This window comes from Balaenoptera physalus (assembly GCF_965194825.1).
Source record: "Balaenoptera physalus genome assembly, chromosome: 3".
Lineage (NCBI taxonomy): Eukaryota > Metazoa > Chordata > Mammalia > Artiodactyla > Balaenopteridae > Balaenoptera > Balaenoptera physalus.
The window spans coordinates 91845335-91872892 of record NC_138890.1 but is presented as its reverse complement, the minus strand read 5'-3'; the positions used below and the strand labels follow the sequence as shown (position 1 = coordinate 91872892).

At 34.0% G+C, this 27558-nt stretch overlaps 1 pseudogene across 1 annotated transcript in view; it reads right to left on the bottom strand.

The window, feature by feature from the left end:
• The window catches only part of LOC309658975 (protein BTG4 pseudogene), a 175191-nt pseudogene extending 149764 nt beyond the window's left edge, over positions 1-25427 (bottom strand). Inside the window, exon 1 of the transcript XR_014268322.1 lies at positions 566-25427. The product of XR_014268322.1 is annotated as a protein BTG4 pseudogene (transcript). The remainder of the gene's footprint in view (positions 1-565) is intronic.
• Positions 25428-27558: the final 2131 nt, after the last annotated feature.

The following is a 27558-nucleotide window of genomic DNA, read 5'->3' as shown; positions in this document are numbered from 1 at the left end:
TATTTCCTCCTTTCATTTCAATTTGAAAAGAAAGAAATGACAACAACAACAAAAGCAAACAGACGGTCAGACCTCAGCAATCCAGTAGTAATCAGTTCCTGCTCAAGAAAATTTGCCGTATCTTTTGGCTGCCTGCTAATTTCAGGAGGAATCCTGCTACTTTCAGGAAAATCCCCGGACAATTTCCCCTGGTCAGGTGGGAAAAATGCTTCTGTTAGTGGGTCACAGGGGAGCAGCAGCTTTGGGCAAGCAGAAAGATCTAGTTTTTGCTTAATCAAGCTATCCTGAGGAAATGACTAAAAGGCATTTCCTTTCGTGAATGTAGAAAGGCTGTACCTTTGGTCATGAGCTGAGTATATCAGTTATCTCTTGACACAGTAGCATTGCCTGACATACCACCCACAACTCAGAGGCACATAACAATAAACACTGAAGTCCGGCAGATCTTGTGGTTGCCACTGCTTTACGTGGGGCTTGGCTGTTACTGCCCAAGCCTCTCTGAAGTAGGTTGCTCTTTGAAGAGTCTTCCCAGTTAGCACTGCTAATATTGACAGGGCTCACTTACCTATAGCTGGGGCTTGACTGGTGATCTGCTCATCTAAGATGGTCTCAGCTGGGTTGATTGGGGCAAGTCAGCTCTTTGGCATCTCTTATCTTCCAACAGATTACATTGAGCAGGTTCTCCTGAAAAAGGGAGGAGTAAGATAAGAACCAGCCTCTCTGCAAGCATTTCTCAAGCTTCTGCTTGTGTCACATTCGCTATCATGTTATGGGCCAGAGCAGGACTGAGTTTTCCCTTTTAAAAATCTTTTTGGATTTGGTAGCAATCTTTTTTTCTCAAAGCACTCCAGTTAATGAAATATTTTCTGGAGCACTTAGAGACCTGGGAGTCGGGGGCAGGGAATGGGATAAGTATTTATAAAGCACCTGGAAAAACTCATCCAGCCAGCTGTGGAAGGCAGAATACATTTGAGAGAAGAGGAAAGGATTCTTCTTTTCTTTTTGATCAAGAAAAGACTTTTATGTTGGGCAATTTACCATCCATTTCAGAGAGATGATAGAATGCCAGTCCACAAAGCCTTATAGCCAGCCTGAAGCAGCGGTTACACATTCTCAACATTTACTTTAGAAAGAAACATTGGGTCTGTCAGGCTTGATAGTCTGGGATTTATTTGACTGACTTCATGATCTGACTCTGGGGCATGATTACTCTTCTGAATTCCCTCTGTTTTCTTAAATCCTACTTTTTCTTTAATGCTCAGTTCATTTCCTTCTCTCACTCACTCATGTTGTTTTTCCAGACTGCTCCAGCTCTTTTTGATTCCCCCATTTCTGAAATCTCAATGTGTATTTTAAAATTCAAACCATAAAATGTATTTCTTAAAAACTACCATTTGTTTCTTCATCTCTAGTACCTAAATAGGCATTTAATATGTAGTAGGTGCTTGAGACATATCTGCTTAAAAAAGAGAAATGTTACACGGTGTTTGTTGTATAATGTATCTTATTTCCAAAGATTATTTGAAAGATGAAGATACAATAAAACCAAAATCATTTTTTTTTTTTTACTTATAAATGAAGGAAGAGTTTGTGCTACTATTGAAATTACTTAATGATGGCAGAGAACTGAATGCAGAGAATATAAGTACACTGGCCACTAAAACTGACTTGGGCTTGGGGATTCTGAGAATATTTTCCTGTCAAAAGAGAACATACATCAATTTTGGCAACAATAAATAGAAAACTTCCTTTGAATTTTTTTGGAACTCTGATTTACCTCCTTTTAAAGTCAATCTTATAAGAAGTAAATAACCCTGAGGAAGAACATACAAATGATTTTTAAAATTTAAAATTTTCCCAAGAAAATCCATCCCTGACTGGGACGTAAGAAATGGAGACGAGTTGCTGAAAATGAAGTGGGATAAAATCTGGGGAAAACCAAAAATTTCTTGCCACAAAGTCATATCAGGTACTAATTCTTTGAGGTCCAAGGTATGGAGAGGAGTGAAGTTGCCGAAAGAGACATGTGTAAGCCTGGTGCTTCATGGAAGACAGATCAGACCCATAGAAGTTTTCTCTCCACCAGGGATCTCTTGGGCAGTGAAGTGTCATAAAGAGGAATAAGTGAGAGTCATGAAGGTTTCACAAAGGAATAAAGGAGTTCTGAAAAAGAAGGTGTGAGAGGAAAAGCATTTTCCCTTTGGGTGTTGTTGAAAACGAACAGGGGGAGTTATTTCATTTTGGAGTTACTTGAGGCACTGGATGGCAGTTGAAGCAAAAAAACAGGCTGAATAAAATCTTCAAATGAAAACCTGGGGACTGAGATAGGATGCTTTGGAAAAATCTGACATATCCCTGGGAGCCTGGAAGGCCACTCACATGCATATGGGGCTGCACACACCCAGGGTGGTGTGTATACTCAAGAAAGACCTGAAGATGCCCTAAACTCTCACCTCTGGCTAATCTTGAGGCTCTCACGTGCAGGAAGTGAGGGCTAAGACACAGATGTTAACAGACTTTGTGAGGTTGAAGGTGTGCTCCCAACATGAACAAAGAGCTTCTCAGCAAATACTGTCCTTCAGATTGAAATGAAAGAATACTAAACAGTGAATCCTAAATTCACTACAGTTTAGTGAATACTAAACTTGAAACTATATGAAGAAATAAAAAGAACCAGTAAAGGTAACTACATTGATAAAAATAAAAGATATAAATGTATTTTTGTTTGTAACACTCTTTTCCTCCTATATCATTTAAAAGACAATTGCCTAAAGCAATACTTATAATTCTATATTTTAGGGTATGCAATGTATAATGATGTAATTTTTATGATAATAGTAGTACAAAGGAGAAGGTGCAAACAGAGCTATGCAGGGAAAATATTTTGTATATTATTGGAATTAAGTTGGAATTAACCTGATTGTTATATATTAAGATGTTAATTGTAATCTACAGGGCAGCCATTAACAAAATAAATCTCAATACATTTTAAATGATGAAATAATACAAGATATCTCCTCTGATGAAAATAGTATTAAATCAGAAGTCAGTAACAGAAGGTAACTTGAAAAATTTACAAATATGTGGAATTTAAACAGCAAACACATAAATTTAGCAATGACACAAAAAAATCAGAATGGAATTTAAAAATACTTTGAGATTAATAAAACATTCCAAAATTTACATAATGAAACTAAAGCAATGTAGCGTTTAGAGGGAACTGTATATAAGTGCCTTATTAAAAAGAGAAAAATGAGCAAATCAATAACCTAACTTTTCAACCAAGAAACTAGAAAATAAGAGCAAGCTAAACGAAAATCAAGCATAAGCAATTTTAAAAGATTAGAGCAGAAATAAATGATAAAAATACAAAAGCAATAAAGAAAATCAACAAAATTTTTATTCTTTGAAAAGTTAAAAAAATTTGACAAACTGTTAGCTTGATCGCACAAGAGAACAAGACAAACTCAGGTACTCAGGTACTAAACTCAGGAATGCAAGAAGGAATACAGACCCTACAAAAATAAAATAGATTATAAGGGAACACTAAGAACAATCGCAAGGCAAACAATTAGATAACCTAGATGAAATGGACAAATTACTCTAAAAATGCATACTACCAAACCCAACTCAAGAAGAAATGACATGAACAGAATAATAACAAGTATAATGTACCTATAGCAAGTAAATAGATTGAATTTTAAACATAGTTATCATATGCAGAAATTCCTTTCCTTCCCACAAGAATTGAAAATATATGTTCATAACAAAATTTGTACACAAATATGCAAAGCAATATTCATATAATAGCCCAAAGTGAAAGCAACTCAAACATCCATCAGCTGATAACTGGATAAACAAAATTGTAGTATGTCCATATAATGGAGTATTATTTAGCTATGAAGGGAATAAAATACATGCTAAAACATAGATGATATTACTCAGCCATAAAAAGGAACGAAATTGGGTCATTTGTAGAGACATGGATGGACCTAGAGACTGTCATACAGAGTGAAGTAAGTCAGAAAGAGAAAAACAAATATCGTATATTAACGTATATATGTGGAACCTAGAAAAATGGTACAGATGAACTGGTTTGCAGGGCAGAAATAGAGACACAGATGTAGAGAACAAACGTATGGACACCAAGGGGAGAAAGTGGTGGGGGTGGGGGGGGATTTAAAAAAAAGGATAAACTTGTTATTTAATATGGTAATAAAGTGTTTTCATGTGGGAAAAAAAAAAAAAGAAGTATAAGAGGTGGACGTGAGAGGAGGATGGTAACCATTTGCCTTGGAAGAGAATCCCACCACTACCCTATCTCCGTCTGGTCTGGCTAGAGAACTCGCCCCTCGCTCCCTGAGAAAGCAGTGTCATAGAAGAACAGACACTCACTGGTGTTTCCTCACTCATTCACTTATTCATTTATTCAGCACATGTTTTTAGAGGTCTTGCTTTATTCCAGGTACCATACTTGGCACTGAATTTAGAGAGATCAGTAAGGTTTTATTGATACTTAAAATTTTAGAAGGGTGATGCTTCTGTAGTTACAAAATGATGTGATAATTCATTGTCATGCTATTTAAAATAATGACAATTTAGAACCATCTCAACTATAAATACTAGGAGATTTTAAATAAAGTATGGTATATCATTTCAAAGGAATATTATTTAATCACTTAAAGAATCTATAAATAATTTCAAATAATGTGGTAAAATGTTAACAGTACAATGTTAAATTATATAAACCTGTACATATAATATGTTCTTAACTATATATACAGATATGCAAAAAAAATTTGTCAGGAAGAAAATGTTCAACTTATTAACAGTATTATCTTTGGGGATGGTGTTAAGGGTGATATTTTTCTCTGATATAATATTATTCTGTACTTGCAAAATTTTCTACAATGAACATATAGCAAAAACTATCCAAAAGTATAAAACAATTATTATTATAAGTATGCATAAAATACCCCTGGCAAAGAAAGGGTGACTTTCTAACTTTTCCATTTTACAGATGAATGAATTGAGGTTCTGAGAGATTATGTAGCTTTTCCAAGGCTTTCCAGCCCATAGCTGACTGAAGCACATCTCAAACAAGTCATCTGATTATAAATCTGGAACTTTTCCACTGAGTCACTGGGACTTTCTAAGAGACACCTGCCTGAAATTGGGGTGTTGATCTGCCTCTAAGGTCTTCAAGGATCTGGCAGAGCTACTGTTCTGACTGTTCCAGAAGAACTCAGAAGTCAAAAGGAGAGTCTGGGAATGATTCAGTGATTGATTACTAGTTGTGAATCTGGAGGAAGTGCATAGCACTGTAAAAATAAACTTTACTGTTTACATTTCAATTCTTCAAGATTTATGGTATTTGAACTAGAAGAATAATATAGGTCTGGGCATGTATTTAATGTTTTCATTTAGATTTAGAACATACAGCCCCAGCATTGAGCTGATTTGAAAGTTGAATATTTTAATATCACTGTATTATGTGCTCAGCATCCCTGATTAAATATACAATTTCAAGTCCAAAAAAAAAAAAATAGATGAACATTGTAATTATGCCAAGTAAAAGTAGCCAGACATGAAAGGCCACATATTATATGATTCCATGTATTAATATATGAAATGTCCAGAATAGGCAGCTCTCTGGAGACAGGAAGTTTATTATTAATTTTCAGGGACTGGATGGAGGGGAGAATGAGAGAATGGCTAATAGGTTGTGATTTCTTTTAAGGGTGATGAAAATGTTTTTGAATTAGAAAATGGTGATGGTTTTACAACCTCTAAATATAGCAAAAAAATCACTGAGTTGCACTTGAAAAGGGTTATGTTAAAGTATCTAAATTATATCTCAATAAAAATAAACTTTATTGAGGTATAATTAATCACATTTACTCAGATTTTGTTTTTTTATTTTTTATTTTTTTAATAAATTTATTTATTTTAGGATGCATTGGGCCTTCGCTGCTGCTTACGGGCTTTCTCTAATTGCAGTGAGTGGTGGCTTCAGTAGTTGTGGCTAGGCACACAGGCTTCAGTAGTTGTGGTTTGCAGGCTCTAGAGCACAGGCTCAGTAGTTGTGGCTCACGGGCTTAGTTGTTCTGCGGCATGTGGTATCTTCCTGGACCAGGGGTCAAACCTGTGTCCCCTGAATTGGCAGGTGGAGTCTTAACCACTGCGCCACCAGGGAAGCCCTACTCAGATTTTAATTCTTGCATAACATGTTGATACAGTATCTCTCTCCATTTTAGTTCTTCAATCTTTCTTAGGAATATTTTGTGATTTTCACTGTGTAGATCTCGTACATCTATTATTCAATTTATCCCTTATTTTATATTTTGATGGTATTTTAAATAATATTGTACTTATGATTTTACTTTTTGATTGTTTGATGCTAATATATGAAAAATTGGGGGTTTTTTTGTATATTGATATAGTGTCTTCAATTATTAGTTCTGGTAGCGTTTTTTTTTTTTTGCTGGAGTAGATTCTGTAGGATTTTCTACATAGATGATCATGAACTCTATAAGTAAAGAGAGTTTTTTTCTTCCTTCCCAATCTGTATGCATTTTATTTCATTTAAACCTATTGAGCCATGGTAGTTTTTTGTTTTGTTTTTGTCAAAGAATAATGTTTATCGTTGGTATGCATTCCATATGCACTTGAAGAGAACTACTGTTGTGTTGGGTTTTCTATAAATGTCAATTAGGTTAGGGTGGTTTATGCTTAGTTTTTTTTTTTTTTTTTTTAGTTACTTTCTGTTAATTATCATTTTTTGAGAGAAGAGTTTTGAAATCTTTAACTATAATTGTGTCTTTTTCTATTTCTCCTTTTAGCTTTATTTATTGTTTGCTTCATATATCCTGAAGTTCTCTTATTAGGTTTATTGTGATTATAATACCGCTCTTCACAGGATTATTATGGCAACTTGACAAATTGCTTTATCATTATAAAATTTTCTTCCCTGATAATATTTCTTACTTTAAATTCTACCTTGTCTCTTATTAATATAAGCTGTTTTTATTGGTGTTAGCATTGTTTTTATTGGTGTTAGCATTGTATGTATTTCTACTCACTTCAGCTGTTTTTTATTGGTGTTAGCATTGTATGTATTTTTCTATATTCTTATTATTTTTTAACCATTTTTAAATTGAAGTTATAGTTAATTTACAATGTTGTGTTAGTTTCAAATGTACAGCAAAGTGATTCAGTTATATAAATAGATGGTCCAGGTGTGACAGCTCTATATTTAGTAAGTCAAAGTTTTCTGATATTCCCCAAATTAAGCCATGATTTGTGGAAATGATGCAGTCTCCGTTCTCTCTGGGGAAACACTGACCAATCCCACCATGAATATATAGCATACATGGTACTAAAAATAGATTTGCAAGTATATTTAGTTTTTTTTCTCTAGACACATACATGTTATTTATTTTATTGCCAAAAAGATGAAAAATGTATGTGGTTTCTGCTCACAGACCTAATCCTTGCTGTTCTAAAAAACCATTTGGAGGCATTTTCATGTTTCTAAGAATCAACAGGACAGGGACTTTCTAAAAAAGGAGATTTCTCCTCTATAATTGAGATTATAGAGTTATTTTTTCTAGACAACATTTATTCTTTCTAGAGAGACAATGAGATTTGATTTCTTATAAATTGGAGAATTTTTTTTGCGATAAGAGCAATATTTCAGTGCATCCAGGAGTAAGTAGGGGTTTGGGGGAAGATGTTTCTCTGTTGGTCTACCACGTATATAAAATACATTGCATTTAAAAAGTTTGTCCTGTATGACTAATCTAAGTCAAATAATATGTTCTTCTTGTTTAAAAGATATGGGGTCCATGATGTTAATTACTGTGAACTTTGGCATAGTTTGAGTAGCTTGGGTTTTATTCTACAAGCAATAAATATTTAAATTCCCATATACATGAATATCTAAAATAACAAGGGCTCATATTAACCAGAAACAGAATATCATCTTCCATTTATTTTCTGTCACCCATCATGTTTCATATGTTGCCAACTATAAAGAAAAGTTCAGGATTTATGCAGAGAGTAGTAGAGTATAATTAGATCAAAGGTGGATCTGATTGTCCAATTCCATCATTTCTTTTGCCCCCTTTTTAAATTTGGAGAGGTGTTTTCTCTCTCTCTTCTTTTAAACTCTGCATTTAAAGCAAGAACAATTCAGAGATATAGATCAAATCTACACATATTTAAGCAATTAATTTTTTTCATTAATTAAAATATAACAGACTTTTGTTTAGTGCTTTCAGTGTACCAAGATACATCCCTATATTAGGGATACAGGATAAATTATCTCTGCCTACAGGGACCACATGGTCCTTTAAATTAATGAATCACAGCAATGAGGATTATAGAAAAATTTAAGTATTTTTTATAAGTTTCTAAATTTGTACAAAAAGCTGAGATTCAGAACCACTATTCTAGACATAAAATTTGACTAAAACCAGAAAATCTCTACTATTGTTCAAATCAATAACAGGAAAAATACTCGATCTTTTATTATGAGACAATAGTTGCTTAAAAGTTTAGTGATCATTAAAATTCAATTCCTTGGAGTTATAAAGTAAAATTATTGCTTTTTCACTATGTGCAATGGTGCATATATTATTTAAACTACTGCTAATTTGTGTGCCACATTTAAATAATTGCTCTGGAGTCCATAATATCACTTGTTGAGGAATCAAGATACCATTGCTTGATTAGTCTTAAATTTAATCTTAAAAATTAACCTGAAAAAGCTTTCATTTGATTAAACAAATCTCTAAATTATAACTAGGAAATGCAAATAATATTTTCATTTATTTACTGATAGACTAGGATTTTAAATTATTACAACATTGAAATAAGCTTCTTTAGAGTATATATTTTCACCTACTTCTAATCAATATATCTGTTATAAACATAAAACTGAGCAAATAGTTAAAATATAAGAGGATGGAAGAGTGAAGTAGTGAATTTAAAAATCACTTCAAATAAATATCATTCATAATTCATTAAAATTATAGAAGTGTAGAATTTTCTTTCAAGATAACTATAATATATATTTTATTGGAAAATAGCTGGCTATTGAAATATATATATATATTACTATAACATTTTACTATGTTAGCTCATTTAATACTCACAGCAATCTTATGAGGTACCTACTATCATTATACACACTTTATAGTTAGAAAAACAGAAGCCCAGATACTGGTGAAGTTTCTCTTGACCACATACTCCAATCACATTTCTCTTATCCTTATCTCAGAAGCAACCACTAGCATGAGTTTGGTGTATATTCATCTATTTAATTTTTAATTTTTACATTCATATGTCTATCCATAAACATATATAATAGTGTGTTGAGGGTTTTAAATGTAAATAAATACTATTAGACTGTGTGTGCTGTTCTGAAAAATTTTTTCTCAAGATTTGACATGTTGATACATGTTTTGTTTATTCCTTTTAATTGTTACCTTTTAGTCCAACCATTTTAATTTCACAACTACAGAAATGAAAGGTGAGAAAAGTATTTTATTTAATAAGGCTAATTTAGTGAATTAATATTCAGTTCCCTTTACTGTGGGGCCAGTACCTCTTCCACAACATAGCAGCCACTTCCATTTGCATCTGTGTTATCTTGCATAATGCACCATTCTGGATCTCAGCATTCTCATTAGCAGACATAGTAGATGATACAGCTGAATTTGACAATCTCTACTTTCAAAAACCTAAAAGCAACAATTTTGAAAATCTGTTTCATAGGGACGATTTTATTTCCTCATGAATATACTGACTTCCTGATATGACATTTTGTGTGTTCTCTTGAAATCTCTTATAGCTCTGGGCACATAAATAGGGAGGACTCAAGATTTGTTAAACATATCTGACTACTTTGTACACTCATCTATTCTTAACGTCCTTGACTGGCTTTCCCAGGAGAGCATCGCTTCTGTGTACTATGCTTATTCTCTTTATTTTGCCTCAGGGACTAACTTAGTGATATCAAAAAGAAATAATGACTAAAACCTTTTAGATCATCTTTTCTTTTGTCATAGCTATTAAAGCTGTTCTTTGCACTTATCTTGTGTGTGTGTGTGCAGTTTCTTGAGCTTTAAAAAACATTTAAAGAGAAATCCACTAAATGATATTTTTCTGTAATCTATTCATTATAAATGACTGAAGGCTCACACTTCCATTTTAATTCCAAATATGTACTTTCTAAACGACTTTGTGTAATGTGAAAAAATCCTTAAGGTCAAGAAGTACTAGGATTTTCTTTATTCTCTGAGTATAACATTTCTAGTCTCCAATGTCCTTACAGTCTCTCATTTCTGATAAATAGCCAGAGGATTAATGTTTTAGTGAAAGCTAACTTGTCACCTTCAAAAGGAAACCTCTTCAAATCAAAGTCTCTTATGTGGCTTGACTACAAAGTGAATTTTAAATAAACACTCTAAAAAGAAAGATAAATTATCTTTCCAACCATTTGTCTCTTTGTACCAATTTGTACCTATGTTATACACACACAGATATATATAGACATACATATACATATATATGTATGTCTATATATGGACAGATATACATGTGTACAATTGTTGCAGAGGTTTTTATATAGATATTCTTATAAGACAAGCCTCTCTTAAGTAACAACAATACCAATTAAACTAAATGACTGACATTACTTTAAGTAATTTAGCAATCTATTATAGTTCATACACCTTAAGGTAATATGAATCCAAAAATATACTGTGAACAGATTTTAAAAATTGCTCTTCAGTCTATTTAAGGTTGATGAGTCTTAATGTTAAAATTTGATTTTTCTAGCACAGTAAGTTGGTATATCCAAAAATTTTTATTACATCTCCCAAATGCTGAAAAAATAGAGCAATCTACATAGGAGAAAAAAATTTTTTTCATGTCAGTAAAGTCTTGGAATAATGTGGAAAGATGTCACCCAAACTATTAATTCTATTTTTTTCCCCCCAGTTTCTGACTCATTACCTTCCTACCAAGATCTAATGTGAAAAGTAAAATGATACAGTAAACACCTGCTGAAAGGAGTAATTCTAAAAAGAATGGAAAAATTTTCAAAAATCTATCCTGATTCTACTCACCTGACGATTGATTAGAGAAAAATGTGGTGATTTTATAATATTATAGTTACAATTATTTACCATTTATCCTATTATTCTGAGATCCTCTTCGTTTCCTCTTTTTCTAAGCTTTTAGGGTAGTTAATGATGATTCAGTTTCCTTTATCTAAAAAAGCTTATTGATCTAGAAATCATCAGTTCTCCCTACAGCTTCAATAGCTTAGAGACTGTTGCATTTGTCATCACAAAATCATGCTACATAATGTAAGTGTTATTTAATAACATATCTGACAAATTGTTTTTAATACGCTTTAATCTGACTACTTCATAATAGCATCCAGGGAGGCACCTTGAATGTTTCCAAATCCATTTTAGGCACGCTTCTTCTGGAAAGTTTCATGCTGTTAGCTAATCTCATCCCTAGTGATTTAATAATTATTTAACCAAAAAAAGTATTATTTTTCTGAAATTTGCCTTTTTCACCTTTTTCTTTAATTCTCAGTGCCAATCCATCAATGAACCTACTGGGAGATAAAAAGTCTTCTGTAGAGTGAACTCAAGTACAACATGGGGCACTTCTGCATGTTTGACATAAAAATAATCATGACCAAATAATTTACAGAACAGATAGTGTTCAATATTTTAATATTTTAGCACTTCTCATATATATGTGTGATTTAAATCCTTCACACTGTAGAGTGCTAGATTAAGGCTTTCTTCAAATAAAATGAAAATATTATTTCAGTATGTATTTAGAGTCTCATTACATTTTCAAGAATCATTATCATATTAATGACATGTTATAATTTTAGCTTCATGGCTTAATAAAAGTGTTATGTGTAATGAATAAGGATACACTAAGAAGGACGTTTGACCTAAAACATGAAGTGGGAAGTCTCAATAATGACTTCCACAGAAATGTCTAAGAAAAGAATAGTGCATGGTAGGACAATTTGTGAAGTACTAACAGATGCCAATTATATTAATTTCCTTCCCAATTTCCATATTAACTCTGTTATTTCCTTATTTTGGCTTATGAGATATGAGCATGGCATTGCCTGCAGGAAGGGAGTGGTCTTAGGGTAAATATTGGATCAAAATGCCAAAGTCACAGCTTTATGTTTGAAAAATAGACTTTCGCCACAAAAGATATAGCTTAAATAAAATAAAATAAAAATAAAATATGCAGGGAAGACAAGATTAGGCATAAGCAGTTACCTCACAACCCCCCTGCCACTACCACTACTCTTTAAAGGAGAGATTTGAAGGGAATGCCCCAAGAATGTTGGACACCTACCCACCCATGGACCTGCATGCTTCTCTGTTCTCTGTTCCAAATTTGAAGTTGAGGCGGTAGGATCTCCAAATAAATTTAAGACTCTAGGAGAAAAGACTTGCGCCCACACTTTGTGCGGGATTCTGAGAGTTGACAAATTTAAGATAATCCATCTCACTACAAATAGTGTGGGAACAGTAGAGTAAAATGGCTATGTGCGGTGTTAGAAAGAGATTGGGCCTGGTGATGGATTCAGGTAAGCAAAGAAAGCCGTTGAACCTTCCCAGAGCCAAGAAGGCTGTGAAACAGCTACAACTGCATGTCAGCTTGTGACGTGGATGGCTTTTCCTGGTATAATGAGAGAATGAGGCCATACTTCCAGAAGTCTGAGTGAAAAATAAGGCATATCCATACATACACATCTGGAAGTGAATATATTAATTTCTCATACACCAGATGAAATACTGCTTGGTACAGCATTGCTGAAATGTTACTCATAGTGAAGAGAAAAAACAATCTATAATTAAAGTAAAAATATCAATACTCTTTTATAAACAAAAAGGATTTCTCCTAATAAACGTATTATGAAATATCTAATTTAGAAGCACATTAAATATCTAGATATATGAAGTTTCCATATATCTAATGCATAAAATTATTTAAAATAGTCCATATTTTGGAGTCAAATACCTATTATTTCATTATGTTTAGAAAATAATTGTTTTGGCAAAATACTGTGGTCAAGTTCAAACTGTTTAAGATAAATGAAAGTTTAGATGATTAATTACAATTGTTAGACATGAACAAAATCTCTATACATATAGAAAAATCACTTCCTCAATATTAAAAGACCTTTTGAAAATGTTTTGGTTTTCATTAGCATTTCAATGTGTGGGCCAGTGATATTTTTCCAGACATACCAGATTAAAATTTACCTTTAGTTCAATTTTATTCAAATATTTCAGATTTCTTAATAGTTGTTTGTTCCCCCAAATATCTTGAAGTCTAATTAACTATGGTTAACTCTTGAGGGCTATTATTTTAATATACAAGTAATGTCAGGTTTCTGGATTACATGCAATAAATTAAGCTCAAATACGCAGGGTCAATAGTCTACTTGATTTGAAGGAGGTAGGTACAGAAGAGTGACCAATGGGCATGGAAGAAGTGTTTAACATCTGGAGAGCCTAAAAGCCCATATGAACTCTAAGTGGTCAGAGAGATGGATGCCTAACTTTGTCAAGCCACTCTTTATCCCTCCAGGTTTGACAGGTGTAGGTGCATTTAACAAGGATACAAACTTAATCTGAACACAGTATATTTAACATAGTTGACTTTACAGGGTACACCTAACATATTCAACTTAATTTATACCTGTAGAGAGCAGACATGGAGTTAGATGTCCAAAATTGCTGTTTACATGTCTCCACAACAAATACCTTTAAGAAGCAGTGGCAGAAGGACTATAGTAAAGGGATATTGGGGTGTATTTCATTTTTAATTTACATTATTTTGTTTAATTTTTAACTAACATTAATTTTGTCATTAAAACAAAGTAAATAGCAAAAAGAAAATATGTTTCTTTGAGCTAGCTATGCTACATTTCTTGAATCTAGGAAGAGAAAATTATTTTCTACTTCTTTATATATAAATTAATTATTCTAATTTAAGTAAGTGTAATATTTATGCTCAAGGTCAAAATTAAAAGACCTCTTAGTCATGTTAATTATAGAAGAAGTAGATTGCTGATGAAGAGAATGCAACTTCTGTCACAGACTCTCTCTCTAATACTTCCAACTTTCCATAGGATTATTCAGCAATATGTATGACTTTTACATCTCTAAGGAGACTCCATTTACTTTTTCTAAGGTTTCATGAGGTTTAACTTACATACAATAAAACTCACCATCTATTGGTGTACACTACAATTTGTTTCAATAAATTTATACAGTGGTGTAACCACCACCCCAATTGAGACATACATTTTCATCATTCCAAACACCACTTTGCAATCAACTCCTCATCATTGCCTCAGCCAGGACCTGGCAATCACTGACCGATTTCTGTCCCTACAATTTGCCTTCTCTAGAAAGTCATGTAACTGCAATGTGTAGACTTTTCTGTCTAGCTTATTTAACTTAGCATGTTTTTGATATTCAGCCCTGTTGTTGCTTATGCCAGTAAAGCATTATTATTTTTTTAATTTCTCACTTGTAATGAGCAGGCAGTGACTGCAATGTTTTTAAACCAATACGAAATTAATGAATACCTGAGTTTTTTTCAGTCTAGGATTATTGTCAATAAAGCTGTTATAAACATTCAGATACAAGCCTTTGTGTGAACATGTTTTCCTTTCTATTAGGTAAATAACTAGAAGTAGGATTTTAGGATCTTCTGATATGCGTAAGTTGATAGATACTGCCATGCTCTCTTCCATAATGGTTGCCCCATTTTGCATTTCCATTAGCAATGTACAATATTTCTAGCTGATCTGAATCCTTGCCAACTTTTACACTTTCTGTTTTTTGAATATTAGCCATTCTAATAGGTATAGCATAATATCTCACAATAGTTTTAGTTTGCATTTTCCAAATAACTAATGATGAACAACTTTTACATTCTTATTTGCCAATCATCTCTTCTTTGTCTATTCAAATATCTTCATTTTTATTTGGATTACTTTTTAATTAAGTTGTAAATGTTCTGCATATATTCAGGATAAAATTTCTTTTTCAAAAATATATTTAGCAATTATTTTCTCCTAGTCTATGACTTGCCTTTTCATTTTCTTGATGTTTTTAGAGGAGAAGTATTAAATTTTGACACAGTCCATGTGATTACTTTTTTAAAAATTTGTATGCTTTTTGTCTCATATGGAAGAAATCAATTCCTAATCAAATGTCACAAAGATTTTCTTCCATATTTTCTTAAAGAAACTTTATAGTTTTAAGTTTCACAGTTAGGTCTATTATCCATCTGAAATTGTATTTTATATATGAGGTAACATATGAGTTGAGGTTTATTTTCATATGAATATTTAATTGATCCAGCATCATTTGCTTGTTGAAAAGACTTTTCCTAGCATCCTTCTCTTTGTAAAAAAAACTATATGTATATAGATTTATTCCTGGACACTGTATTCTGTTATATTGATCTAGATGTCTATTTATTTGCCAAGTCTCTGCTAACATAATTATTGCAGTTTATAGTAAGTTTTTAAAAAATTGTTTGGTTAATGTAGCTCCTCTACACTTCCATATAAAATTTCAAATTGGCTTATCAATGTCTACAACAGCCCTGCTGATATTTTAAGTGTAATTGCATTGAATTTTCAACTCCATAAACTCAGTAAATAACTATTTGTTTGGATCCACTATAATTTCATCAATGTTTTATATTTTAAGCATACAATTCTTTTGCATATTTTCTTTAGATTTATATCTAAGTCTATTTTATTAATACCATTATCAATATTGTTTTTTCTACTGTTTTTAATTATTATTGCTAATAACTAGAACACATTTGACTTTTTATTGATCTTTCATTCTGAAACCTGCATGAGCCCATTTATTAGTATATGTGAGTTGCATTTTTCCCCCAGATTATTTAGGGTTTTCTATGTAGTTGTTCATGTTGTGTTTCTCCCTCTTTCTCTCTCTCTCTCTCTCTCACACACACACACACACACACAATCACAGTGTTAGCTCTTGTTTTCAACCTTTATTATTTTACTTGTTTTTCTTACATTATTTCACCGGCTAGGACCTCCAGTGCATTGTTAAATAGAAGCAGTGAAAGTGAACATCATTGCCTTGAGATTTTAGGGGAGAAGTATTCAGTCTCTCACCATTAGGTACGATGTATCAATAAGTATTTTTCCCATAAATTACCTTTATTAGGTTGAGAAAGTTTTCTTCCATTACTAGATGCTGAAAGTTTGTATAATGTACAAATGTTGAATTTCATCAAATATCTGTCTTCATCTATGCAGATAATCATTAACTTTTAGCCTAATAGGCTGATTTATAATGACTGGTTTTTAAATGTCGAATTAATTTTGCATTCCTGGAATAACTTCCATATTGTCAAGGTTCATTATTGGGTTGGCCAAAAACTTTTTCAGGTTTTTCCATAAGATGTAACAGAAAAACCCAAATGAACTTTTTGGCCAACGCAGTATCTTTTTAATACACTGCTGAATTGTACTTACTAATATTGATAAAAGATTTTTGTGTTCATACTTATGAGGAATATTGGTCCATAGTTTTCTTTTCCTGTAATCTCTGTCTGGCATTGATATCAATCTAATGCTGGCCTCATAAAATGAGCCAGGAATTGGTTTGGTAAATTCATAATATGTAAATGGTGAGTTGATCCAAAATGCTATGCAAGGTCTCTGGCCAGATCTAAGGGTCTATGAGTTGGGTGTTTGACATAGCAAGTAACAGAATGTAATTTCTGTACTCCCTGAGTTAGTATTCAAACTTTTTTCTAATGACTGCTATGCCTGTTCTGTGATAAGTTATACGGCAATTATCCACTGTATGGGACAAAAGTAGGAAACGATGAGAAATCAAGAGATAACATTTTACACTATGGACTCTATATAGAGAAATATGGATGTTTATAAATTAGACAGTGAACTTGTTTTATTAACTAAAAATATTTTTACTTTTTCAGACTTTAGGATAAAACTGATAAAATGAGGCTATTTTAATACTGTAAAATGTAGATAAGAAAGGATTTAGCATTTTTAACAACTACACAAAAAGCTGTGGAAATGTGGACACCACTAGCTTTGCAGGAGTTAAGATATGTTGCAATCTTATTTGAAAAATCGTACTGAAAATAAACATTTTCATTCATGAATATCAAAATCATACTGAAGTTATAATCCTTATTCTAATAGGAGTAAGAAGAAATATAATTTAAGCATGGTACAAGTTCATCATATAGAAGACATATGGCTAGAAAATTTTTTATCCAGAAAGACAGCATAGTTCAGTTTCTTTGAACTGCAGATGGCCATTCTCAATGATCACCCACTGTGCCAGAGGAAAATTAAATTGAATTTAGTTTTGCTTCAATTTATTTGCAACTGAGGGGACAAACCCTGTGCACACCCATAACATTTTATCTTTGAACCAATAACAAAAAGTCTAAAGTTGTTAAGGCATCTTGTAAAAGTTGAGAGGTCAGTGAAGGGTTTGAACCTGAATAACACAGCACTCTTTCAATCTTTTAGTTCAAAACAAACATAGAAGACACAGTAAGCTCACTGATAGAAAAGCTGCTCTATTTCTCTAGTGTAGATAATTCACATGACCTGTTTGGTTCACTCTTTTTATATAAATAGTGTACTCCCTTCGCCTTCAGATCCTTCTGTGCAGATGGCCTATGAGACCATCTTTTCTGTTGTTGCCCTACCACAGTGCTTATGGTTCTGGGTGCAGTTTTTCTACTACAGTTCTAAACAATTTCTTTAATATTGCTATTTTACATGTATGCTTGCATGGGAGATGAAACCACATTTGTGAAAAATGTTCCAGGAAGAACCCATCAACATAATTTAATTATTAAACAAATATTTCTTGAGAACATATCATGTATCAGTCAATATTGTAGGCACTAGGTATACAGTGGGTCGCAACCACCCTCCCACCCCACCCACATACACACACACACACACACACACACACACACACACACACTACCCACAGGGGTCTATCAATATCAGAGGCCAAGACGTTGGTGGCTTCCAGCAAAATTTTCTCATTACAAACTTAGTTTAATGTTTAGATTTAGCATGAGTATGTGTGTGTGTGTTTGTGTATATGTGTGCTTATAGTCACTTAGCTTTTGGAAATTTGAATAACATTATAAATATTACATTTTTCTTCCTTAATATGAGAAATTGTAGCATACATTCATTTTTTCTACTTCAAATATATTCAAATGGAACTACAGGAGAGTTTCCATACTCCATTATGCTACATTACCACTCTTCATTTGCCCTATAGAACTACTTTAAAAACATATCTACCTCACCAACGTTATACTTAATTTTCTGTTCCCTTAGGATTCAAAGATGATATGGTTTCTGATCATGCTAAAAGCTGATGCATGTGAAAGTCTTTGGAATAAAATGCAGTTATAAATGCAAGAATCTGGTAATGGGCCTCAATCACATATTACCTTAATTTAAGGCAAGACAAATCATTAAATACGTTTTAAAGAATAATTTCTTTTAATTTTAATATTGAAAGGAAATATTATAAGAAAGTAATGTAAACATTAAAATCAATGTGTTAATCTATGTGGTGACTGCCATTTTTGATGAAAAATGCTCTCTGTAGCTCAACAAAGCCCACTAACTGTTACTGTTTCACATTCTTCCTACTCAACTCATTTATAGTATGTTTCTGCTCACTTAGCCCTTGTAATTTTTTAGAGAATTCTTTAACCTACTGTCATCTTCACTAAAATAGAACTAATATTACATAATCATTTGTTTTACTTTTGTAATTTAGTTGCTTGTATTTGTAAGTTGAAGGATAACAAGATTTCTAAGAGATAACTTAAAAAGGTAAAAATAATTCATTCTTTAGAATTTCACAATGTGAGCTTCATGAGAACCTGTAGCTCAGAGAAATTACTGACTCACCAACAGTTGCATAACTTACTGGCTGAGACTAAATTTAAGATTTCTTACAACCAACACAGCTTAGGAAATGTATCTGATGCTCAAGTAATAACTTGTACCTCCCGTGTAAATATTTGTATGAATATTATATTACCTACAGTACAAAATAATCCACATGCATTGTTTGAATTCTCCAATAATCTAAGATAGTTTTATAATGCAGTATCATTTTTGATTTTAAAATCTGGCTTAAAATGTATTCTACCACTTTATATTATCATTACTAAAACCGTTAATCAAAACTAAACTATACCTACCTTTCAAAAGTACATTAAATATGCTGACTATAGCATACTGACATATTATACCATTAATAATGTTAAAATAATACGTGGTTAATTTTAATTGCTTAGAATATAGGGTTCTCATTTGTTTTCACTGGTTTAAAAATATCATTCCTTATACTAAATATTCCCAATGAGTGACTAATAAAGATTTATAAGATTATAATTATTAGAGTACATAAAACTATTTTCCCAATATGTCTAACATTTTTATCAACTTTAAATATAGGCATAGTCTACAACTAGATTTGAAATAATGTTAAGTTGTCTTTAAATTCTGAAAGACTTTTCTAACAGAATGCAGAGTGGAATTTAATTCAACAATATAGTCAAACATCCACTAAGTTTGCACTTAAGCTGTTTGCTCCCAATAACCATGGTACTCTGTGAACTATTTGACTTAATTTGAAATATTACTAAAGACTATCAATTCCACAATAAAGTTTATGCCAAGGCCCAGGCTATTTTTGCAGCAATATATTAGCTGGATGTAGTTTGAAATGGTCATATATTTATACTTTTAATTAGTTTTAGTGAAATTTCATGACAGATTAGATACTATCTTAGTAAGAACTTCAAGTCACAGCTAGTGATTATATAGTTATTATTTTAATGGAGAACTCACAACCAAATCTAAAATTATTAACATATAGATATGATTTACAAAATAAAAGGATATAAAGGAAAACTATTTTGCCCATTCCCCAGCATATTCTTATTAGCAACTATTTTAAAGTGTTTTTTCTTTTGTTGGTGGTCAATTTTTATTTCTAACAATATACTATGTTTTTCTTTACTAATTTATGAAGTTTAAACATTAGCTGTTGAATGCATACTGTAGCACAAGAGAATTTGTCTTAATTACACACTTGAACTGTCCTTTTCATTTATATATTTTTATCGTTCTATTTAGTTCCATAGATCAAATATCTGACATGGAATAATAATCTAAACTTTTATTTCCTTTCCTATCAACTATAGACAGCACTTCTTGACTTCTCTCTTTGTAAAATGAGAATATTTGTCTTTTACCCTAGATCAAATATCTTTCACTTTATTTCCTGCCTACTCTCCCTGAAAAAAAGAGTTGAAAAAAGTATAATTTTATTTAGAGTGACAACAGTGGGGTTTTTTTTGTTGTTAGTTGGATAAAAACTTTTGGATTTTCTACTTTCTTGATTTTTTTGGTAAGCTGATTTGACATTAAGAATTTTGACCTAAGTGTCCATCAACAGATGAATGGATAAAGAAGATGTGGCACATATATACAATGGAATATTACTCAGCCATAAAAATAAATGAAATTGAGTTATTTGTAGTGAGGTGGATGGACCTAGAGACTGTCATACAGAGTGCATTCAGTCAGAAAGAGAAAAACAAATACCGCATGCTAACACATATATTGGAATCTAAAAAAAAAAAAAAAAAAGGTTCTGAAGTACCTAGGGGCAGGACAGGAATAAAGACGCAGATGTAGAGAATGGACTTGAGGACACGGGGAGGGGGAAGGGCAACCTGGGACGAAGTGAGAGAGTGGCATGGACACATATACACTACAAAATGTAAAATAGATAGCTAGTGGGAAGCAGCCACATAGCACAGGGAGATCAGCTCGGTGCTCTGTGTCCAACTAGAGGGGTGGGATATGGCGGGTGGAAGGGAGATGCAAGAGGGAGGGGTCATGGGGATATATGTATATGTATAGCTGATTCGCTTTGTTATGTAGCAGAAACTAACACAACATTGTAAAACAATTATACTCCAATAAAGCTGTTAAAAAAAAAAGAATTTCGAATCAACTTTGCTTTCATTGAGCTGCAAATACAATATGGCATGTTTCTAAATTATATTATTAAGTTTATCTACTTAGAATATTTAGAGGTTGTTTTGGTTTTCTATATTTGTTTTTCATCAGAGATGATTCATGCAGCTTACAGTTTTGAAATTAACTCCTCAAAGTTCCTTGCTGTGTAAACAAGGATAAGGTAAACATCTTTCATAAAATGAACCTTTTAAGCTGTGTCATATTTGACTTGTCAAATCAATGTACCCTTGTGATCAAGTGATTAAGCTATTTACTGCTCTTGCACAGAAAGCTATTAAATAGATCATAAACACAACGTTATGGAGTGTGTGTCAGGATCTCTAAATTCTACTCACCCATTAGTTGTGTGACCTTGAACAAGTCACTTAACCTTTTTGACCTCAACTTCTTTCCATACATAGCAAGGACAGCAATTATCTCTACAGGCCTCTTTGCTCATAAAGCTCTATGATTTTATTCTACAATTATCTCTGGAATGGATTTAGCATGAGGAATGAAAGCTTCATTGCAATGGTTATGCAAATAATCTCATATGAATTATGGAGTTAATTTAATAAGCCTCAGCTTTTGGGGGGTAATTTTCAGAAAAAGTAAATATTCATTTAAGAAGATATGTACTAAAGATTACTTTTAGTGGAAAAGTTGTAAAATATTTCCTCTATAACTGAGTATTTCTGGCAGCTGCTTATCAATCACAGTTTGTAACTGTGAGTCAGAAAGTTCTACTTTACTGGTACTAATAGCTAAAAAATTTAGTAACAGAATCTATAGCATTATAAACTTGTTTTACTTTCTCAAATTTTCTTCATATAATTTCTTAATAATACTAGCTTATCCATATATATATGAAATATATTTCTAAGGAAAACGTACATTTTTGATATGTAAATATTTTTATACAATGTAGGAAAAAAGAGAGTCACAATTCCTGGGGTCTTGCCCTTATTTGACTGCTCTTGACTTGCTGGGTGGCCTTAAGGCAAGCTGATCATGTTACCATTTTGTAAAGCTTGCCAAACATTGCCAGGGATTTGGAGAATGTAATGAAATCATAAGTGTAAAATCCTCTACAAATAGAAAGGTCAAAGACCAGCATATGTGAAACACATTTTCATTCTTAATGAGCAGTTGGACACTTAGTAGGGAATGTGAAAACATCTAATTTTCAAGAGCCACTTCATTTTGGAGCAATATTGCAAAGCACCATTATTTATTAAGGTTGTCACATCATTGTTTGAGACATCAGTATTTACAAGCATGTCTTAGCAATAATAATGTTCATATTAATATTAATGCTAAGAGCTAATAATAAAGGTTATTAATGCTGTGTTAGAAAAAGCAGAGGCTGAGTAGTTTAACAGAGCTAGGTTCAAATTACAAAGTTACAACTTCTTGGCTCTGAGGGTCAAAATTTTCTGCCCTTCTTATCCATTTGACTGTGTGGTGAAGTTGTTTTAAAATAATTTTCTAAGAGGAAACATGGCCTTGCCAGCACTCAGCTCAGGGCAAACTGAGAAGGAGTTCTCTGCAGGCACAAGTCATCATTAGCCTCTGAGCCTCCTCCAAAAAGATCTTCACTCTTCTCCCACAGTGACTGTAGTACATCTACACCCAAGAGTCTCTTCTCAACTGGCAAACTGCAACTTTGGAGAGTGAAGCATTTGACAGAGTTAAATCTCATGCTTAGCATAGCTCAAGAGTTACCTAGGGCTTCCCTGGTGGCGCAGTGGCTGAGAATCTGCCTGCCAATGCAGGGGACATGGGTTCGAGCCCTGGTCTGGGAAGATCCAACATGCTGCAGAGCAACTAGGCCCGTGAGCCACAACTACTGAGCCTGCGTGTCTGGAGCCTGTGCTCCGTAACAAGAGAGGCCACGACAGTGAGAGGCCCGCGCATCGCGATGAAGAGTGGCCCCTGCTTGCCGCAACTAGAGAAAGCCCTCACACAGAAACGAAGACCCAACACAGCCAAAAATAAATAATAAATAAATAATAAATAAATGTAAAAGAGCTAGAAAAATATTCTCCCGAAGTCAAAATAACTCTTTAAAAAAAAAAAGAGTTACCTAAAATCCAGTTAAATTCAGTTCGCCTATTCTAAAATATTCCCCTGGGTGACAACATTGCATTCTATTACACTTCCTTCTCTCACATTCAGTCTTTCTCTCAAAATGTTTGTACTTACAAAGGAATTGCACTTGTATATAAATTGTCCATCTTATATTGGTACTATTGTTATAAACAAACACAAAAAAGCACCTACCACAAAAGCAAAACAAAATAAAACCCTAATAAAACAAAAGCATTATTAAACTTGTACTTATATAAAATGATTTGTTAAATGTGTTATCTAACATTACAGATTTTGATGAAGGTTCTAGAGAAAATTTTTCTACTAATTTCTTGTCCTATGAGCAGTTGAATTTCTTCAAGGAATATTTAGACACAATGAATTGCAATGGATACAATTTTCCTCTTCAAGATTTTTTTTACACAAATTTGTGACTCCCCAAAATTGTATAGGTGAAGATCATCATGATATGTACTTTATCTTTATCCCAAAACTCACATCACTTTCCCTCACTCTAATGTTTATCTTTTCTTTCATACACCTCTTTTATATTGTATCATTTTGTAATTTTTAAATGTTTCTTAAGTACAAAATCTGATATCTTTCTGGAAAAGAATAGGGTATAAATCAATCAGTTAATTATATGACATTAAAGGAGTTAAGATCTTTTCTAAATCATCTTATATAATGGCAGTTCTGTGCTGAACTAACTCAAATACACATAAGAATAATATCGTGACCTACTGCCACTGGTAGTGCAAAGGGTTTCTTTCTTGGCTCCTTCCAGCATTTGATGAGAGCAAACTAAATCCAGAGGGCAAGTGAACTGGTTGAAGAATTCTATAAAGGTCAGCCTTCAGGGACAAAGGCTAGAATGAAGTGTGAGGAGTAGATCTAGAAAGTAAAATCAAAGCTATGTAGGACAGAGGTAGTTTGAGACAAAAATACAGGTCATTATTCATTCTTCCTTTTTAAAGAACTGATCTAACATATCACATCTCAGAGCATCTTTGGAGATGCTATCAGAATTTATTGGTGTTACAATCCTCTTTTAGCTATATACAGTATGTTGAGGAACATGTCATTAAACCACCAAATATTTCAATTGAAGATTGACTTATTAAGCATCTACCATCTACACCACACTGAACGATACGTTTAACTGGCTGGCTTTGATCAGTCGCTTCCTAAATGCAAAAACAACTGAATGCTGTCACTGTCCTCAAACATCCTGTCTAATGAAAGAAGTACATAAACTAGTAATGCCAGAAGAACACAATATTATAATTATTTAGTTGTAAGTCTCCCCAACAAACTATAATCTCTTTAATTTCAGATATGTCAAAGTATTATTTTCAAAAAAGTTTAGAATGTGATTTTCATACAAACATAGAATGAACTTGTGTCAATGTGTTATTTATCACACTGATAAGAGAAAAGGCAGGATGGTAAAGCTGGTTCAAAGGAGAACTTGAGAGAGTGAGTATATATGCACCTGAAAGAAAGAATGCAGTTATAAGATGTCTAGGTCAAATACAAAACAAGTTATTCTCCTACAGGACAGTAATAACACAGAGTTTAAGATTATCTTTCCTATAAGACAGAAATTATTTTCATTTCTACAGGAAAACATCTACAAGTTAACATGAAACTCCATTGGGTCTGGGTTCTATTCAAGTATAAGTAGGAAGTCAAACATACTTTCATGTAGAGAGTTAGATAAACCCTTGGTGTATCTATGAAATAATATTCCAGGAGGGGACCTTCAAGATGGTGGAGGAGTAAGATGTGGAGATCACCTTCCTCCCCACAAATACATCAGAAATATATCTACATGTGGAACAACTCCTACAGAACAAATACTGAATGCTGGCAGAAGACCTCAGACCTCCCAAAAGGCAAGAAACTCCCCACATACCTGGGTAGGGCAAAAGAAAAAAGGAAAAACAGAGACAAAAGAATAGGGATGGGACCTGCACCAGTGGGAAGGAGCTGTGAAGGAGGAAAGGTTTCCACACACTAGGAAGCCCCTTCGCTGGTGGAGAAGGGGGTTGGCAGTGGGGGAAGCTTCAGAGCCATGGAGGAGAGTGCAGCAACAGGGGTGCAGAGGGCAAAGCGGAGAGATTCCCGCACAGAGGATCGGTGCCGACCAGCACTCACCAGCCCGAGAGGCTTGTCTGCTCACCCGCCAGGGCAGATGGGGGCTGGGATCTGAGGCTCCGGCTTCAGAGGTCAGATCCCAGGGAGAGGACTGCAGTTGGCTGCGTGAACACATCCTGAAGGGGGCTGGTGCACCACAGCTAGCCGGGAGGGAGTCCGGAAAAAAGTCTGGACCTACCTAAGAGGCAAGAGACCATTGTTTCAGGGTGCACGAGGAGAGGGGATTCAGAGCACTGCCTAAACGAGCACTAGAGATGGGCGTGAGCCGCGGCAATCAGCGCTGACACCAGAGACGGGCATGAGACACTAAGGCTGCTGCTGCAGCCACCAAGAAGCCTGTGTGCAAGCACAGGTCACTCTCCACACCTCCCCTCCCCGGGGCCTGTGCAGCCTGCCACTGCCAGGGTCCCATGATCCAGGGACAACTTTCCTGGGAGAACACACAGCATGCCTCAGGCTGTTGCAACGTCATGCCAGCTTCTGCCGCCACAGGCTTGCCCCGAACTCTGTACCCCTCCCTCTCCCCGGCCTGAGTGAGCCAGAGCCCCCGAATCAGCTGCTCTTTAACCCCGTCCTGTGTGAGCGAAGAACAGACGCCCTCAGGTGATCTACACGCAGAGGCGGGGCCAAATCCAAAGCTGAAGCCCAGGAGCTGTGCGAACAAAGAAGACAAAGGGAAATCTCTCCCAGCAGCCTCAGGAATGACGGATTAAAACTTCACAATCAACTTGATGTACCCTGCATCAATGGAATATCTGAACAGACAACGAATCAGCCCAGAATTGAGGTGGTGGACTTTGGGAGCAACGATATGTATATTTTTTTCCTTTTTCTCTTTTTGTGAGTGTGTATGACTATGCTTCTTTGTGTGATTTTGTCTGTATAGCTTCTCTTTTACCATTTGTCCTAGGGTTCTGTCTATCCATTTTTTTTTTTTTAGTATAGTTTTTAGCACTTGTTATCATTGGTGGATTTGTTTTTTGGTTTGGCTGCTCTCTTCTTTCTTTCCTTTTTTTCTTTTTTTAATTAATTTTTTAAAAGTTTTAATAATTATTTTATATTTTAGTAACTTTTTTATTGTATTTTTTTCTTTCTTTCTTTCTTTTCCCGTTTTTTCTGAGGCGTGTGGCTGACAGGGTCTTGGTGCTCTAATCAGGTGTCAGGCCTGTGCCTCTGAGGTGGGAAAGCCGAGTTCAGGACACTGGTCCACCAGAGACCTCCCAGCTCCCCGTAGTATCAAACAGTGAAAGCTATCCCAGAGACCTCCATCTCAATGATAACATCCAGCTTCACTCAACAACCAGCAAGCTGCAGTGCTGGATACCCTATGCCAAACAACTAGCAAGATGGGAACACAACCCCACTCATTAGCAGAGAGGCTGCCTAAAATCATAATAAGGCCACAGACACCCCAAAACACACCACCAGACGTGGACGTGCCCACCAGAAAGACAAGATCCAGCCTCATCCACCAGAACACAGGCACTAGTCCCCTCCACCAGGAAGCCTACACAACCCACTGAACCAACCTTAGCCACTGGGGGCAGACACCAGAAAAAACAGGAACTACGAACCTGCAGCCTACAAAAAGGAGACCCCAAACACAGTAAGTGAAGCAAAATGAGAAGACAGAGAAACACACAGCAGATGAAGGAGCAAGGTAAAAACCCACCAGACCAAACTAATGAAGTGGAAATAGGCAGTCTACCTGAAAAATAATTCAGAATAATGATAGTAAAGATGATCCAAAATCTTGGAAATAGAATGGAGAAAAAACAAGAGAAGTTTAACAAGGACCTTCATTTATTGAAGGTCCTTGTTAAATAAATAAATGAAGTTAGAAATGAAATAAATGAAGTTAGAAATGAAGTTAGAAATTCTCTAGAAGGAATCAATAACAGAATAACTAAGGCAGAAGAACGGATAAGTGACCTGAAAGATAAAATAGGGGAAATGACTACCGCAGAGCAGAATAAAGAATGAAAAGAATTGAGGACAGTCTCAGAGACCTCTGGGACAATATTAAACACACCAACATTCGAATGATAGGGGTCCCAGAAGAAGAGGAGAGAAAGAAAGGGACTGAGAAAATATTTGAAGAGATTATAGTTGAAAACTTTCCTAAT